Source organism: Neolamprologus brichardi, chromosome 11 (genome assembly GCF_056152115.1).
Source record: "Neolamprologus brichardi isolate AB-2024 chromosome 11, ASM5615211v1, whole genome shotgun sequence".
NCBI lineage: Eukaryota > Metazoa > Chordata > Actinopteri > Cichliformes > Cichlidae > Neolamprologus > Neolamprologus brichardi.
In genome coordinates this window covers 26,992,826-27,008,849 of record NC_142114.1, presented here as the reverse complement: position 1 = coordinate 27,008,849, position 16,024 = coordinate 26,992,826, and the positions used below count along the sequence as shown (strand labels likewise).

Here is a 16,024-nt window from a genome sequence, read left to right as displayed (position 1 = left end):
AAACGCTGGACAAGCAGAGTTCTCTTGGACTAGCTTCTCTTTTCATGGGAGCTCTTGCCTAGAAGACATTTTTGACTTGTGAGTGCACAGGTGGAATTGATGTTTTTTCAAACCCATTATAGGACTAGATTGTTAGATTGACTAGGATGTGGTGGAGAAATTCCACAGGGTCTTTTTGAATGATGGACTCTGTGCAAAAAAATGCACGTAGCGTGCGATTAACGGGTGTGTGGTCATTCCAGGTAAAAGGCAGAGCAGAGAAGGAGACTGCTCACTCCCCGTCGGGGAATCGAACCCCGGTCTTCCGCGTGACAGGCGGACATACTGTCCACTATACTAACGAGGACCTGCAAGGCACTGTTGGGGACACGTCAAGGTGGGATTCGCAGCAGGTATGACACACAAATTGTCGTTGGCCATGTAAAAATCCCCATCACTTTACCAGGAACTACAGTTTTATGGGTGTTTGACAGAGAACTTTTTTCTGCTTGCAGGAGGGTTCCATGGTATAACGGTTAGCACTCTGGACTTTGAATCCAGTGATCTGAGTTCAAGTCTCAGTGGAGCCTCATTTGGCTTTTTTGCCCTTTGCTCCGCAGTTGCATTAGCATTAGCACACGCTAGCATGAGAGTCTAATTACTTATAGAACAAGTTAGTGGCCCAGTCAATTCCACTCCTCTTCTGTTGGCTGATCCCATCTGCGCGTGGTCTTCATGCCGCACCCAACCTCGCTCATGCTCTTGTACTGCACTTTCCACTTCAGCGTCCTGCTGTATCTTTCATTGGCCACCTTGACTCAAGGCAACAATTCCCCTTGTACTCTTCTCACTTCTAACTCTGTTGCCACCACTGAAGGCCCCGAGCTTCTGGTTGACAAGCTCTTTGATGTCCTTTGCTTGGCTAGCACACAACCGATAGAAGACAAAACTAGGAGTCTTATTTCTCAATAGGGACGCAAGTAAAACAGAGAAAATGCTGGACAAGCAGAGTTGTCTAAACAGTGAACATCAATTCCCTTGTGACCAAAGAAGCAAAAGACCCATGTTTCCGCCCGGTTTCGGACCGGGGACCTTTCGCGTGTGAGGCGAATGTGATAACCACTACACTACGTAAACGGTGAGCGATGGCTCGCTTGGCTTTGGAATGTGTCTTAATCAGTAATCTGACCAATCTGACAAATCTGATGGCATGTTACTATCATGCCCTTGAACGGAAGGAACCATGGAGAAGAGACAGACGCTCGCTAGCAAGGAATCTGAACTATAGTCTCGATGTTAGGCTCACTTAAACTTTTGACATTTAGGAGTTCTCTGAAGCAAGCGCAGCTCGACATATGCTGGCCTAAGAACCCCAGAACCTCGAGCAGCAGAACTGTTGCCTAAAGAGGCCATGCGTTTGATCGCGTTGTGCATTGGCTGAAAATAGGCCCAAGTCCTGTGCAGGCCAGCTAGAGCCACTCATTTCCAAGAGCTTAGTCTGTGCCTGCATCTTCAGTGAATATGGTGACTGGAGACATGTTGATTTGTGTGAAATTTCCTGAAATTTGGGCTATAGACAACTTTTTAGCAACATGAGCATCCAAAGGTTACAAGCGTCAGAGCCCTGTACAAGATTTGAGTACTTTCTCTCCTCTGTGTCCCAAACAGCAGTACAACCCCATAAGATAAAGCAATGCCTGCAGGCAGACACTTTTGTATCGGGAAACAAAGAAGCATGTTTCCGCCTGGTTTCGGATCAGGGACCTTTCGCGTGTTAGGCGAACGTGATAACCACTACACTACGGAAACGGAGCCTGCATGCCCTCTCGTCATTAGAGGGGCATTTCGATGCCTTCTCACATTTCAGGACTTTTATGACAGATCATGTAGGACTAGTGAGAAGCGGGGGAACTCCCATTTGTGTCATTTTTCAAGCATTCCCCCATTTATGGTTATATTGACAATCCAAATTGTGATCTCGAGATAGCATCTCTTCAAATGGGAGCTGATCTTCTTGTTGACAAGCTCTTTGATGTTCTTTGTCAGGCTAGCACACAACCTACAGAAGACAAACCCAAGAGACTTATTTGTTAATAGGGACGCAAGTAAAGCAGAGAAAACGCTGGACAAGCAGAGTTCTCTTGGACTAGCTTCTCTTCTCATGGGAGCTCTTGCCTAGAAGACATTTTTGACTTGTGAGTGCACAGGTGGAATTGATGTTTTTTCAAACCCATTATAGGACTAGATTGTTAGATTGACTAGGATGTGGTGGAGAAATTCCACAGGGTCTTTTTGAATGATGGACTCTGTGCAAAAAAATGCACGTAGCGTGCGATTAACGGGTGTGTGGTCATTCCAGGTAAAAGGCAGAGCAGAGAAGGAGACTGCTCACTCCCCGTCGGGGAATCGAACCCCGGTCTTCCGCGTGACAGGCGGAGATACTGTCCACTATACTAACGAGGACCTGCAAGGCACTGTCGGGGACACGTCAAGGTGGGATTCGCAGCAGGTATGACACGCAAATTGTCGTCGGCCATGTAAAAATCCCCATCACTTTACCAGGAACTACAGTTTTATGGGTGTTTGACAGAGAACTTTTTTCTGCTTGCAGGAGGGTTCCATGGTGTAACGGTTAGCACTCTGGACTTTGAATCCAGTGATCTGAGTTCAAGTCTCAGTGGAGCCTCATTTGGCTTTTTTGCCCTTTGCTCCGCAGTTGCATTAGCATTAGCACACGCTAGCATGAGAGTCTAATTACTTATAGAACAAGTTAGTGGCCCAGTCAATTCCACTCCTCTTCTGTTGGCTGATCCCATCTGCGCGTGGTCTTCATGCCGCACCCAACCTCGCTCATGCTCTTGTACTGCACTTTCCACTTCAGCGTCCTGCTGTATCTTTCATTGGCCACCTTGACTCAAGGCAACAATTCCCCTTGTACTCTTCTCACTTCTAACTCTGTTTCCACCACTGAAGGCCCCGAGCTTCTGGTTGACAAGCTCTTTGATGTCCTTTGCTTGGCTAGCACACAACCGATAGAAGAGAAACTAGGAGTCTTATTTCTCAATAGGGATGCAAGTAAAACACAGAAAATGCTGGACAAGCAGAGTTGTCTAAACAGTGAACATCAATTCCCTTGTGACCAAAGAAGCAAAAGACCCATGTTTCCGCCCGGTTTCGGACCGGGGACCTTCCGCGTGTGAGGCGAATGTGATAACCACTACACTACGGAAACGGTGAGCGATGGCTCGCTTGGCTTTGGAATGTGTCTTAATCAGTAATCTGACCAATCTGACAAATCTGATGGCATGTTACTATCATGCCCTTGAACGGAAGGAACCATGGAGAAGAGACAGACGCTCGCTAGCAAGGAATCTGAACTATAGTCTCGATGTTAGGCTCACTTAAACTTTTGACATTTAGGAGTTCTCTGAAGCAAGCGCAGCTCGACATATGCTGGCCTAAGAACCCCAGAACCTCGAGCAGCAGAACTGTTGCCTAAAGAGGCCATGCGTTTGATCGCGTTGTGCATTGGCTGAAAATAGGCCCAAGTCCTGTGCAGGCCAGCTAGAGCCACTCATTTCCAAGAGCTTAGTCTGTGCCTGCATCTTCAGTGAATATGGTGACTGGAGACATGTTGATTTGTGTGAAATTTCCTGAAATTTGGGCTATAGACAACTTTTTAGCAACATGAGCATCCAAAGGTTACAAGCGTCAGAGCCCTGGACAAGATTTGAGTACTTTCTCTCCTCTGTGTCCCAAACAGCAGTACAACCCCATAAGATAAAGCAATGCCTGCAGGAAGACACTTTTGTATCGGGAAACAAAGAAGCATGTTTCCGCCTGGTTTCGGACCAGGGACCTTTCGCGTGTTAGGCGAACGTGATAACCACTACACTACGGAAACGTGCATGCCTTCTCGTCATTAGAGGGGCATTTCGATGCCTTCTCACATTTCAGGACTTTTATGACAGATCATGTAGGACTAGTGAGAAGCGGGGGAACTCCCATTTGTGTCATTTTTCAAGCATTCCTCCATTTATGGTTATATTGACAATCCAAATTGTGATCTCGAGATAGCATCTCTTCAAATGGGAGCTGATCTTCTTGTTGACAAGCTCTTTGATGTTCTTTGTCAGGCTAGCACACAACCTACAGAAGACAAACCCAAGAGACTTATTTGTTAATAGGGACGCAAGTAAAGCAGAGAAAACGCTGGACAAGCAGAGTTCTCTTGGACTAGCTTCTCTTCTCATGGGAGCTCTTGCCTAGAAGACATTTTTGACTTGTGAGTGCACAGGTGGAATTGATGTTTTTTCAAACCCATTATAGGACTAGATTGTTAGATTGACTAGGATGTGGTGGAGAAATTCCACAGGGTCTTTTTGAATGATGGACTCTGTGCAAAAAAATGCACGTAGCGTGCGATTAACGGGTATGTGGTCATTCCAGGTAAAAGGCAGAGCAGAGAAGGAGACTGCTCACTCCCCGTCGGGGAATCGAACCCCGGTCTTCCGCGTGACAGGCGGAGATACTGTCCACTATACTAACGAGGACCTGCAAGGCACTGTCGGGGACACGTCAAGGTGGGATTCGCAGCAGGTATGACACACAAATTGTCGTCGGCCATGTAAAAATCCCCATCACTTTACCAGGAACTACAGTTTTATGGGTGTTTGACAGAGAACTTTTTTCTGCTTGCAGGAGGGTTCCATGGTGTAACGGTTAGCACTCTGGACTTTGAATCCAGTGATCTGAGTTCAAGTCTCAGTAGAGCCTCATTTGGCTTTTTTGCCCTTTGCTCCGCAGTTGCATTAGCATTAGCACACGCTAGCATGAGAGTCTAATTACTTATAGAACAAGTTAGTGGCCCAGTCAATTCCACTCCTCTTCTGTTGGCTGATCCCATCTGCGCGTGGTCTTCATGCCGCACCCAACCTCGCTCATGCTCTTGTACTGCACTTTCCACTTCAGCGTCCTGCTGTATCTTTCATTGGCCACCTTGACTCAAGGCAACAATTCCCCTTGTACTCTTCTCACTTCTAACTCTGTTGCCACCACTGAAGGCCCCGAGCTTCTGGTTGACAAGCTCTTTGATGTCCTTTGCTTGGCTAGCACACAACCGATAGAAGACAAAACTAGGAGTCTTATTTCTCAATAGGGACGCAAGTAAAACAGAGAAAATGCTGGACAAGCAGAGTTGTCTAAACAGTGAACATCAATTCCCTTGTGACCAAAGAAGCAAAAGACCCATGTTTCCGCCCGGTTTCGGACCGGGGACCTTTCGCGTGTGAGGCGAATGTGATAACCACTACACTACGTAAACGGTGAGCGATGGCTCGCTTGGCTTTGGAATGTGTCTTAATCAGTAATCTGACCAATCTGACAAATCTGATGGCATGTTACTATCATGCCCTTGAACGGAAGGAACCATGGAGAAGAGACAGACGCTCGCTAGCAAGGAATCTGAACTATAGTCTCGATGTTAGGCTCACTTAAACTTTTGACATTTAGGAGTTCTCTGAAGCAAGCGCAGCTCGACATATGCTGGCCTAAGAACCCCAGAACCTCGAGCAGCAGAACTGTTGCCTAAAGAGGCCATGCGTTTGATCGCGTTGTGCATTGGCTGAAAATAGGCCCAAGTCCTGTGCAGGCCAGCTAGAGCCACTCATTTCCAAGAGCTTAGTCTGTGCCTGCATCTTCAGTGAATATGGTGACTGGAGACATGTTGATTTGTGTGAAATTTCCTGAAATTTGGGCTATAGACAACTTTTTAGCAACATGAGCATCCAAAGGTTACAAGCGTCAGAGCCCTGTACAAGATTTGAGTACTTTCTCTCCTCTGTGTCCCAAACAGCAGTACAACCCCATAAGATAAAGCAATGCCTGCAGGCAGACACTTTTGTATCGGGAAACAAAGAAGCATGTTTCCGCCTGGTTTCGGACCAGGGACCTTTCGCGTGTTAGGCGAACGTGATAACCACTACACTACGGAAACGTGCATGCCTTCTCGTCATTAGAGGGGCATTTCGATGCCTTCTCACATTTCCGGACTTTTATGACAGATCATGTAGGACTAGTGAGAAGCGGGGGAACTCCCATTTGTGTCATTTTTCAAGCATTCCCCCATTTATGGTTATATTGACAATCCAAATTGTGATCTCGAGATAGCATCTCTTCAAATGGGAGCTGATCTTCTTGTTGACAAGCTCTTTGATGTTCTTTGTCAGGCTAGCACACAACCTACAGAAGACAAACCCAAGAGACTTATTTGTTAATAGGGACGCAAGTAAAGCAGAGAAAACGCTGGACAAGCAGAGTTCTCTTGGACTAGCTTCTCTTCTCATGGGAGCTCTTGCCTAGAAGACATTTTTGACTTGTGAGTGCACAGGTGGAATTGATGTTTTTTCAAACCCATTATAGGACTAGATTGTTAGATTGACTAGGATGTGGTGGAGAAATTCCACAGGGTCTTTTTGAATGATGGACTCTGTGCAAAAAAATGCACGTAGCGTGCGATTAACGGGTGTGTGGTCATTCCAGGTAAAAGGCAGAACAGAGAAGGAGACTGCTCACTCCCCGTCGGGGAATCGAACCCCGGTCTTCCGCGTGACAGGCGGAGATACTGTCCACTATACTAACGAGGACCTGCAAGGTACTGTCGGGGACACGTCAAGGTGGGATTCGCAGCAGGTATGACACACAAATTGTCGTCGGCCATGTAAAAATCCCCATCACTTTACCAGGAACTACAGTTTTATGGGTGTTTGACAGAGAACTTTTTTCTGCTTGCAGGAGGGTTCCATGGTGTAACGGTTAGCACTCTGGACTTTGAATCCAGTGATCTGAGTTCAAGTCTCAGTGGAGCCTCATTTGGCTTTCTTGCCCTTTGCTCCGCATTAGCATTAGCACACGCTAGCATGAGAGTCTAATTACTTATAGAACAAGTTAGTGGCCCAGTCAATTCCACTCCTCTTCTGTTGGCTGATCCCATCTGCGCGTGGTCTTCATGCCGCACCCAACCTCGCTCATGCTCTTGTACTGCACTTTCCACTTCAGCGTCCTGCTGTATCTTTCATTGGCCACCTTGACTCAAGGCAACAATTCCCCTTGTACTCTTCTCACTTCTAACTCTGTTGCCACCACTGAAGGCCCCGAGCTTCTGGTTGACAAGCTCTTTGATGTCCTTTGCTTGGCTAGCACACAACCGATAGAAGACAAAACTAGGAGTCTTATTTCTCAATAGGGACGCAAGTAAAACAGAGAAAATGCTGGACAAGCAGAGTTGTCTAAACAGTGAACATCAATTCCCTTGTGACCAAAGAAGCAAAAGACCCATGTTTCCGCCCGGGGACCTTTCGCGTGTGAGGCGAATGTGATAACCACTACACTACGGAAACGGTGAGCGATGGCTCGCTTGGCTTTGGAATGTGTCTTAATCAGTAATCTGACCAATCTGACAAATCTGATGGCATGTTACTATCATGCCCTTGAACGGAAGGAACCATGGAGAAGAGACAGACGCTCGCTAGCAAGGAATCTGAACTATAGTCTCGATGTTAGGCTCACTTAAACTTTTGACATTTAGGAGTTCTCTGAAGCAAGCGCAGCTCGACATATGCTGGCCTAAGAACCCCAGAACCTCGAGCAGCAGAACTGTTGCCTAAAGAGGCCATGCGTTTGATCGCGTTGTGCATTGGCTGAAAATAGGCCCAAGTCCTGTGCAGGCCAGCTAGAGCCACTCATTTCCAAGAGCTTAGTCTGTGCCTGCATCTTCAGTGAATATGGTGACTGGAGACATGTTGATTTGTGTGAAATTTCCTGAAATTTGGGCTATAGACAACTTTTTAGCAACATGAGCATCCAAAGGTTACAAGCGTCAGAGCCCTGTACAAGATTTGAGTACTTTCTCTCCTCTGTGTCCCAAACAGCAGTACAACCCCATAAGATAAAGCAATGCCTGCAGGCAGACACTTTTGTATCGGGAAACAAAGAAGCATGTTTCCGCCTGGTTTCGGACCAGGGACCTTTCGCGTGTTAGGCGAACGTGATAACCACTACACTACGGAAACGGAGCGTGCATGCCCTCTCGTCATTAGAGGGGCATTTCGATGCCTTCTTACATTTGAGGACTTTTATGACAGATCATGTAGGACTAGTGAGAAGCGGGGGAACTCCCATTTGTGTCATTTTTCAAGCATTCCCCCATTTATGGTTATATTGACAATCCAAATTGTGATCTCGAGATAGCATCTCTTCAAATGGGAGCTGATCTTCTTGTTGACAAGCTCTTTGATGTTCTTTGTCAGGCTAGCACACAACCTACAGAAGACAAACCCAAGAGACTTATTTGTTAATAGGGACGCAAGTAAAGCAGAGAAAACGCTGGACAAGCAGAGTTCTCTTGGACTAGCTTCTCTTCTCATGGGAGCTCTTGCCTAGAAGACATTTTTGACTTGTGAGTGCACAGTTGGAATTGATGTTTTTTCAAACCCATTATAGGACTAGATTGTTAGATTGACTAGGATGTGGTGGAGAAATTCCACAGGGTCTTTTTGAATGATGGACTCTGTGCAAAAAAATGCACTTGGCGTGCTATTAACGGGTGTGTGGTCATTCCAGGTAAAAGGCAGAGCAGAGAAGGAGACTGCTCACTCCCCGTCGGGGAATCGAACCCCGGTCTTCCGCGTGACAGGCGGAGATACTGTCCACTATACTAACGAGGACCTGCAGGGCACTGTCAGGGACACGTCAAGGTGGGATTCGCAGCAGGTATGACACACAAATTGTCGTCAGACATGTAAAAATCCCCATCACTTTACCAGGAACTACAGTTTTATGGGTGTTTGACAGAGAACTTTTTTCTGCTTGCAGGAGGGTTCCATGGTGTAACGGTTAGCACTCTGGACTTTGAATCCAGTGATCTGAGTTCAAGTCTCAGTGGAGCCTCATTTGGCTTTCTTGCCCTTTGCTCCGCAGTTGCATTAGCATTAGCACACGCTAGCATGAGAGTCTAATTACTTATAGAACAAGTTAGTGGCCCAGTCAATTCCACTCCTCTTCTGTTGGCTGATCCCATCTGCGCGTGGTCTTCATGTCGCACCCAACCTCGCTCATGCTCTTGTACTGCACTTTCCACTTCAGCGTCCTGCTGTATCTTTCATTGGCCACCGTGTCTCAAGGCAACAATTCCCCTTAATAATAATTTGAATTTTGATCAAGACTTTTACACAAATCGCAGGGCTGCATGAGGACGTTTAGTAAGATTCTTCTTATTGCTACATTCAACCACTGATATTTTGTTGTCCAAACATTTGAATGAATCATTAATGTAGGTTTGAATGCAAATCAGGACAAACTTGCAACTTACCAGAATGTTTTTTCAGTGCTCAGGTTCAATACAATTTACCTGCGTAATGACCTGAATCACAAACAATTTAATGCCTACCATGTTTTATCAATGAGGAAAACTCAATGTAAACACATATTTTTTACAAGGAAACTCCAGGTTTAATCTTTATATTACAGTAAATGCACAACATCTAAATTATTTTAAGTGAGAGAAATCTTTTCAAGAATTTTTTGATATATGATGATTTTATGTAGAAACTAATTTGCATGTACTTTCCTTACATCTGAGCTGGCCTTGTGCAAACCTTTGGATTTGAATGATACCTTAAAGGAGCTTTGAATGCAAACAGACACAGAAAAAAAAACTTCAACCAATCAAACAAACATTAAAAAAAAAAAAAAAAATCCCTCCACACTCATTTTCAGTAATTTTAATAATGATGTTTTTTTCCCCTCAGGCTCAAATTTAATATGAGCTAGACCTGCTAGAAAACGCAAGACAAAAAAAGTCAAATCTATTTTGGGTTGTTAAACAGCTGTTAGAATTACTTTGCTATTCAGGTTTTATTTATGCATGTTTCTTCATTTTATTTTTTTAATGTAGATATGATTAAAAAAAATGTTTATTAAAGCTTCCAAAATGTTATTTCTCCTCAATCAAATCTCATGTTGGATCTTTTTTGTCCCCAGAGTTAATCAAAGTTGACATAGATGCGTTTGTGGTCCTTCTGCTTTAAGGTAAGATTTCCCCCCCCAAAAAAAAAATAATCAAATTGATTTTTGGAAATCAAATATTTAAATATTACTTAAATATTTAATAAGCTTTATTACTAATAATAAAATCAACCCAACAATCTTCCCCATGGTACACAACTGTCGACAACTGGTATCTGAGAGTTGACCTGAATATGGCTCAATAAATAAATATGAGCTACTTTATGTCATGTGAAGGGTGTTGCAGGTAGAAGTGGTAGTAAGGAGGACCCACACTGCAGACACTTGGAGGTAAAATGTAAACTCAAAATGTAAACCAGCTTTAAAGCTGAACTCAAAAGTTACAAAAATGAAAATTACAAAATAAACTCGTGCTGGCAGACAGCACACACAGTAAGATGAGGGTAGATCACGACTCAAATCACTTTTTCTGTTTCACTTGTTTGGCAAATGTGTAAACCACTGCACTGTGTAGCCAGTCAAGCCCACTATGAAGGTGAAAAAACTGCTATGGGCCCCAGTTGTTTTCTGGATTTTTCAGTTGGCAACACACAGTGATCTCTTCAGGAACCAAAAGGGCAAAACCCATGTAGGGCCCTAAGGACAAAACTGCTTTAGATAAGCATCTTAGATAAGAGATAAGATAAGATAAAACTTTATTAATCCCTTGGGTGGGTTCCTCTGGGAAATTCGGTTTCCAATAGCACAGCACCGACAGAAGTTACAGAACGTGAGACGAATATTATATATATACACATATATAAATACAGAGACATATATAAATAAAATATACGAAAGGGATAAATAGAATAAATAGGAATACAAGGGAATTGCACATTTCAAGTATTGAAGTCTATTGCACCGTTGTCTATTAACAAAAAGTATTGCACAAAAAGTATTGCACAATGAAAAGGCACTACAGCTTAGTACAGCTTAGTTGTTCCCCCCTCCTTTGTCCTCCTGTTTCCCCTCCCTTTCCCCTCCAGAGAGGAGTTAAACAGTCTGATGGCGTGTGGGACAAAGGAGTTTTTAAGTCTGTTGGTTCTTGTCTTTGGGAGAAGCAACCTGTCACTGAACAGACTCCTCTGGTTGTTTATGGCCGTGTGCAGAGGATGCCCAGCATTGTCCATAATGTCCAGCAGTTTCTTTAGTGTCCTTTTCTCTGCCACTGTCACCAGAGTGTCCAGCTTCATGCCGACCACAGAGCTAGCCTTTTCTGATCAGTTCTTCCAGCCTGGATGAGTCCTTCTTTGCTGTGCTGCTCCCCCAGCACACCACAGCATAGAAAAGTACTCCACTGACTGGTAAAACATCCTCAGGAGCTTCCTGCAGATGTTAAAAGACCTCAGCCTCCTGAGGAAGTACAGTCGGCTTTGGGCTTTTTTATACAGGTGCTCTGTGTTGCATGACCAGTCCAGTTTGTTGTCCACCCACAGCCCGAGGTACTTGTACTTGTTGACCACCTCCACCTCCTCCCCCTCTATTTGAACCGGCAGTGGACCTGCTCTGGACCTCCCAAAGTCCACAACCAGTTCCTTGGTCTTTGAGGTGTTGAGTTGCAGGTGGTTTGTGTGACTCCATGTGACGAAGTTCCTCACCAGACTCCGGTACTCCTCTTCATGATCATCGCAGATACACCCCATGATGGCTGTGTCGTCTGCAAACTTCTGAATATGGCATAATTCAGAGTTGTAGCAGAAGTCAGAGGTGTACAGGGTGAAGAGAAGCTGCTGACCAGTGTCAGATGTGATGTCCTTCAGTCTGACGTACTGTGGTCTGTCAGTGAGGGAGTCGGAGATCCAAGTGACCAGGCAGGGGTCCACCTGCATCCTGTTCAGTTTTTCCTGGAGCAGACAGGGCCGGATGGTATTAAAGGTACTGGAAAAGTCAAGAAACAGGATCCTGACCGTGCCTTTTCCCTTGTCCAGGTGTGAGTGGGCTCTATGTAGGAGGTACAGGATGACATCCTCCACTCCAACATCCGCCTTGTATGCGAACTGTAGTGGGTCCTGAGCATGTTGCACCTGTGGTTGGAGGAGGTTGAGGAAGAGCCGCTCTAGAGTCTTCATAAGATGTGACATCAGTGCCACCGGTCGGAAGTCATTCAGCTCATTGGGCCGGTTTCTTTTGGGGACCGGGACGATGCAGGATGTCTTCCATAGGGCGGGCACTCTCCCCAGTTGCAGACTGAGGTTGAAGACTCGTTATAGCGGCTCCCCAAGTTCAGCAGCACACGCCTTTAGCATCCTTGGACACACCTTGTCTGGGCCTGCTGCCTTTCTGGGGTGAAGCTTCCTCAGTTGTCTCCTGACCTGATCCACTGTGACACTGGGAGATGATTGGAAGGGGGGGGGGGGGGGGGGTGGAGATGTCCTGCTGTTGAGAGATGGGTCGGAGGAAGGGGGTGTCATAGTGTCAGGAAGGGGGGGAAGCGAGGGAGGTAGGAGAGTGGGGAGAGGGCTCTGTAGTAAACTGTGTTGCTTTCATCTCCTCCTTCACTTTGCTCCTGAAAGCCTTCTTTTTCATGTTGAGGACAGTTTTGACTTCCTGTGTTACCCACGGTTTGTTATTAGGATAACACAGTACCGTCTTATCAGGGGCGACTGTGTCCACACAAAAGTTGAGGTAGTCTGTCAGACAGTTTGTCGCCCCCTCTATGTGCTCACCATGTGGGCTCAGAAGCACATCCCAGTCTGTGGTGTCATAGCAGTCTCTCAGAGCATCCTTCTTTTCTGGGGTCCATCTCCTGATGGAGCGTGTTGTGACAGGCTGCCTTTGGACGAGGGGTGTGTATTGTGGCTGTAGGTAAACCAGGTTGTGGTCTGACTTCCCTAGTGGGGGGAGGGGGTGGCTCTGTATGCATCTCTCACATTGGCATACAGTAGGTTAATTGTCCTGTTGCTCCTTGTGGGACAATTCACAAACTGGTGAAAAGCAGCCAGAGTAGAATCCAGTGTGGCATGATTAAAGTCTCCAGATATATAGGGCGATCGTGGCTCAAGAGTTGGGAGTTCGCCTTGTAATCGGAAGGTTGTCGGTTCGAGTCGTTGTGTCCTTGGGCAAGACACTTCACCCGCTGCCTACTGGTGGTGGTCAGAGGGCCCGGTGGCGCTAGTGTTTGGCAGCCTCGCCTTTGTCAGTGCCCCAGGGCGGCTATGGCTACAATGTAGCTTACCATCACCAGTGTGTGAATGTGTGTGTGATGGGTGGATGACTGGATGTGTAAAGCGCTTTGGGGTCCTCAGGGACTAGTAAAGCGCTATAAAAATACATGCCATTTACCATATAATAATGAAAGCCTCCGGGTTTTGTGTCTGCAGTCTTGCTGTAACTGTGTGTATTTCCTCACAATTTGAAGCCTACATGGGATAAATGTGGGTTGGCCCTGCATCTATACAAGATGAGAGGCTTATTGCCTTCCCGTCAGTTGAGCTGTAATGTTAGTGAGCTACATGCTTCGTTTGGTTGGCAGTTGTAGGTTATGATGGAATTTGTCACGTTTAATCTTTTGAGGTCTAAGTTGTCATTGGTAAGGACCTCAACCCCAACACTAACCTGAGACAATCAGAATATAAATTTTTGTTTTCATTAAATTGTTTTGTCCATCAGGAAATAAATAAAATGATCATCCTAACTGACACAAATCAAAAACTATTTGTCTGTTGTCACCTTCTCCAACTTATAGGGTTAGGTTTAGAGCAGGAGTATTAAACTAAAATTTGAGGAGGTCCAGTGGGAGAAAATCTTCTCAAGCGGCTGTACCAACTACGACAAATGAGGAAGTTCAGAGTCTCTCCAGAGATCCTCAGGATTTTCTATACAGGTACTGTGGAGAGCATCCTCACACAGAACATCACATCCTGGTTTGGGAAAAGCTTTGTTAAGGACCAAAAAGCCCTTCAGAGAGTGAACCGTACAGCAGAATGCTGCTACAGGATTGCTGATTGAAACTCCAAACATGCGAAGACACAGACCAAGAAACACAGACTTTACACAGAACAGAGAGGGCACAGAGAAACATGAGGGGCAAGGGATCAAAAATAGAAACCATAGAGTACTCGACAAAAATACAAAAATCACAAAGAACTAAAAACGCTGGGTGAGGAGACCCAGGATCCTGACAGGTTATCATATTTGATTCAAGATTCAAACTGTTTATTGTCATGTGTACAGAAGAAATAGCATTTCTCTGTGCAATGAAATTCTTCCTTTGCTGTCCATATACAAATGCCAAGTTAGGTAAGGGTGAAAGCAGAGGTTCACAGAAACGTAAAGCAGAAGATGAAGTATCGCCAAATATGTTTCCAAACCAACTTAATTCTAAGCCAAAGCCTAGAAAATATGATGAAGCATATTTTGCTGAGGTAGGTCTCCGCGACAGAATTAGTTTGCCCTGCGTCGGGAGCACGCGCTGGGCTCTTCAAATCACAGACAAACAGTATCCCACATTCTTGATTTTTAGTTCACAAACACTTGTTGTAATGACTAACTACATTTTGGAGATGTTTGCTCTTTATACAGTAAAGTTACAGTGGGATACAAATAATATCAGGCTGATCCTGCCACGATTTGTTCCCCCTGTCCAAATCACAGACAAACAGTAAAGCATAGTTTTTTATGTTTTTCAACGCATTTTGCACAGAGGCATTTTTTTGAAAAATGTATTGATAGCAATGTTGAATATTATTACACAGGAAAAAACACTACACATAAAATAATTACACTATGACGCCTCTGTCTTTCTAAATGGAGGGACAGTTACTGTGTGTGTATATGTAAGTGTGTAAAAACTGCATATAGTCAGATTAACAGTAACAGCAAAACAAAGGGCGGGGGGGGGGGGGCTAGCAAAAAACCACTGGGTTAAAGGAACAAGATAAATAGGGATAAAAATAAGACAAGATATTGAGATAAATAAAAATAAGAGTAAGAATAAAAAATAATGAAAGATAAATGAATAAGTACAAAAATAAGTAAGTGAAGACAAGTGAGGTATGCAGATGTTGAGGTAGATGGATGTACAAAGAAGCTTAATGTGTAAATTAACTTGTGTGCAAAGTGTCCTGATGTGCAAATTGCAGTTGAGGTAGGTCAGCTGTTCAGTCTGATACTAATGGGGAAGAAGGAGATGTTGTCATGCGGCGGCTGTGTGAAGGCAAGAGAGGACCCAAATGCACGGCTCAAGACACGCGGGGATAAACTCAAAAGGCAGGTCTTTATTAATAGGAACATAAGAAGTCAAACAAAACTATACTGGGAGAAACTAAAGCTGAGGTGCTGGGAAGACACGGGGGAACACACACAACCTAGAGGGACGACGCAACATGGAACAAAGGGATACTCTGACATAAATACGCAGAAGGTAATGAGGGAAGTGGGAACACACGGGGAACACAGTTGAGGACAATTACTCATGACCGAGCGGGGAGGACACGAAACTGAAAATACTGACACCAAGATGTGGACCTTAAACACAACACACTAGACAGAGAAAGAGGCAGAGAGAGAGCGAGGCAGAGAACAAGGATGAATACATGAGGGGATGAGGAGAACACAGAACACAAAGGACGGGAACACGGTACCAGAACAAACACCACAATAAAAGCAGGGACACAGGGGGAATCCAAATACCAAACCAAACAATCCAATGAACATAAGGAACAAAATACAAAACCACAGGAAAACTAAAAACACTGGGTCATAATGACCCAGGACCATGACAGATGTTGAGTTGGGACATTCTGGACTTCACACTTCTAAACCTTCGTCTCGAGGACAGAAGTGTGAGTGTGTGTGTGTGTCATTATTTTCCAGGTGGAAGAGGGAATAGTGAAGGGCATCAGCGATGGCATCTGATGTGGACCTGTTGGGCCGGTAGGCATACTGCTGGGGATCCAGAGTGTTTGGAATAATTCTCCTAATGTAGGTCAGCGCCACTTTCTCAAATCACTTTGCAATGATTGGAGTGAGTATAACTGGTCTG

At 45.0% G+C, this 16,024-nt stretch overlaps 17 non-coding genes across 17 annotated transcripts; 5 read left to right on the top strand and 12 right to left on the bottom strand.

The window, feature by feature from the left end:
- Positions 1-274: 274 nt before the first annotated feature.
- Positions 275-346, bottom strand: trnad-guc (transfer RNA aspartic acid (anticodon GUC)). The gene has a single exon. It is a non-coding gene; the product is annotated as a tRNA-Asp (tRNA).
- A 151-nt stretch (positions 347-497) lies between these two features.
- Positions 498-569, top strand: trnaq-uug (transfer RNA glutamine (anticodon UUG)). Its single transcript has one exon. It is a non-coding gene; the product is annotated as a tRNA-Gln (tRNA).
- A 474-nt stretch (positions 570-1,043) lies between these two features.
- On the bottom strand, positions 1,044-1,116 carry trnav-cac (transfer RNA valine (anticodon CAC)). Its single transcript has one exon. It is a non-coding gene; the product is annotated as a tRNA-Val (tRNA).
- Positions 1,117-1,715: 599 nt separating this feature from the next.
- On the bottom strand, positions 1,716-1,788 carry trnav-aac (transfer RNA valine (anticodon AAC)). The gene has a single exon. It is a non-coding gene; the product is annotated as a tRNA-Val (tRNA).
- Positions 1,789-2,370: 582 nt separating this feature from the next.
- trnad-guc (transfer RNA aspartic acid (anticodon GUC)) lies at positions 2,371-2,442 on the bottom strand. Its single transcript has one exon. It is a non-coding gene; the product is annotated as a tRNA-Asp (tRNA).
- A 151-nt stretch (positions 2,443-2,593) lies between these two features.
- trnaq-uug (transfer RNA glutamine (anticodon UUG)) lies at positions 2,594-2,665 on the top strand. The gene has a single exon. It is a non-coding gene; the product is annotated as a tRNA-Gln (tRNA).
- A 473-nt stretch (positions 2,666-3,138) lies between these two features.
- Positions 3,139-3,211, bottom strand: trnav-cac (transfer RNA valine (anticodon CAC)). The gene has a single exon. It is a non-coding gene; the product is annotated as a tRNA-Val (tRNA).
- Positions 3,212-3,810: 599 nt separating this feature from the next.
- Positions 3,811-3,883, bottom strand: trnav-aac (transfer RNA valine (anticodon AAC)). The gene has a single exon. It is a non-coding gene; the product is annotated as a tRNA-Val (tRNA).
- Positions 3,884-4,460: 577 nt separating this feature from the next.
- trnad-guc (transfer RNA aspartic acid (anticodon GUC)) lies at positions 4,461-4,532 on the bottom strand. The gene has a single exon. It is a non-coding gene; the product is annotated as a tRNA-Asp (tRNA).
- Positions 4,533-4,683: 151 nt separating this feature from the next.
- On the top strand, positions 4,684-4,755 carry trnaq-uug (transfer RNA glutamine (anticodon UUG)). The gene has a single exon. It is a non-coding gene; the product is annotated as a tRNA-Gln (tRNA).
- Positions 4,756-5,229: 474 nt separating this feature from the next.
- On the bottom strand, positions 5,230-5,302 carry trnav-cac (transfer RNA valine (anticodon CAC)). Its single transcript has one exon. It is a non-coding gene; the product is annotated as a tRNA-Val (tRNA).
- Positions 5,303-5,901: 599 nt separating this feature from the next.
- On the bottom strand, positions 5,902-5,974 carry trnav-aac (transfer RNA valine (anticodon AAC)). The gene has a single exon. It is a non-coding gene; the product is annotated as a tRNA-Val (tRNA).
- A 577-nt stretch (positions 5,975-6,551) lies between these two features.
- On the bottom strand, positions 6,552-6,623 carry trnad-guc (transfer RNA aspartic acid (anticodon GUC)). Its single transcript has one exon. It is a non-coding gene; the product is annotated as a tRNA-Asp (tRNA).
- A 151-nt stretch (positions 6,624-6,774) lies between these two features.
- On the top strand, positions 6,775-6,846 carry trnaq-uug (transfer RNA glutamine (anticodon UUG)). Its single transcript has one exon. It is a non-coding gene; the product is annotated as a tRNA-Gln (tRNA).
- A 1,129-nt stretch (positions 6,847-7,975) lies between these two features.
- Positions 7,976-8,048, bottom strand: trnav-aac (transfer RNA valine (anticodon AAC)). Its single transcript has one exon. It is a non-coding gene; the product is annotated as a tRNA-Val (tRNA).
- Positions 8,049-8,630: 582 nt separating this feature from the next.
- Positions 8,631-8,702, bottom strand: trnad-guc (transfer RNA aspartic acid (anticodon GUC)). The gene has a single exon. It is a non-coding gene; the product is annotated as a tRNA-Asp (tRNA).
- Positions 8,703-8,853: 151 nt separating this feature from the next.
- trnaq-uug (transfer RNA glutamine (anticodon UUG)) lies at positions 8,854-8,925 on the top strand. The gene has a single exon. It is a non-coding gene; the product is annotated as a tRNA-Gln (tRNA).
- The last annotated feature ends 7,099 nt before the right edge of the window (positions 8,926-16,024 follow it).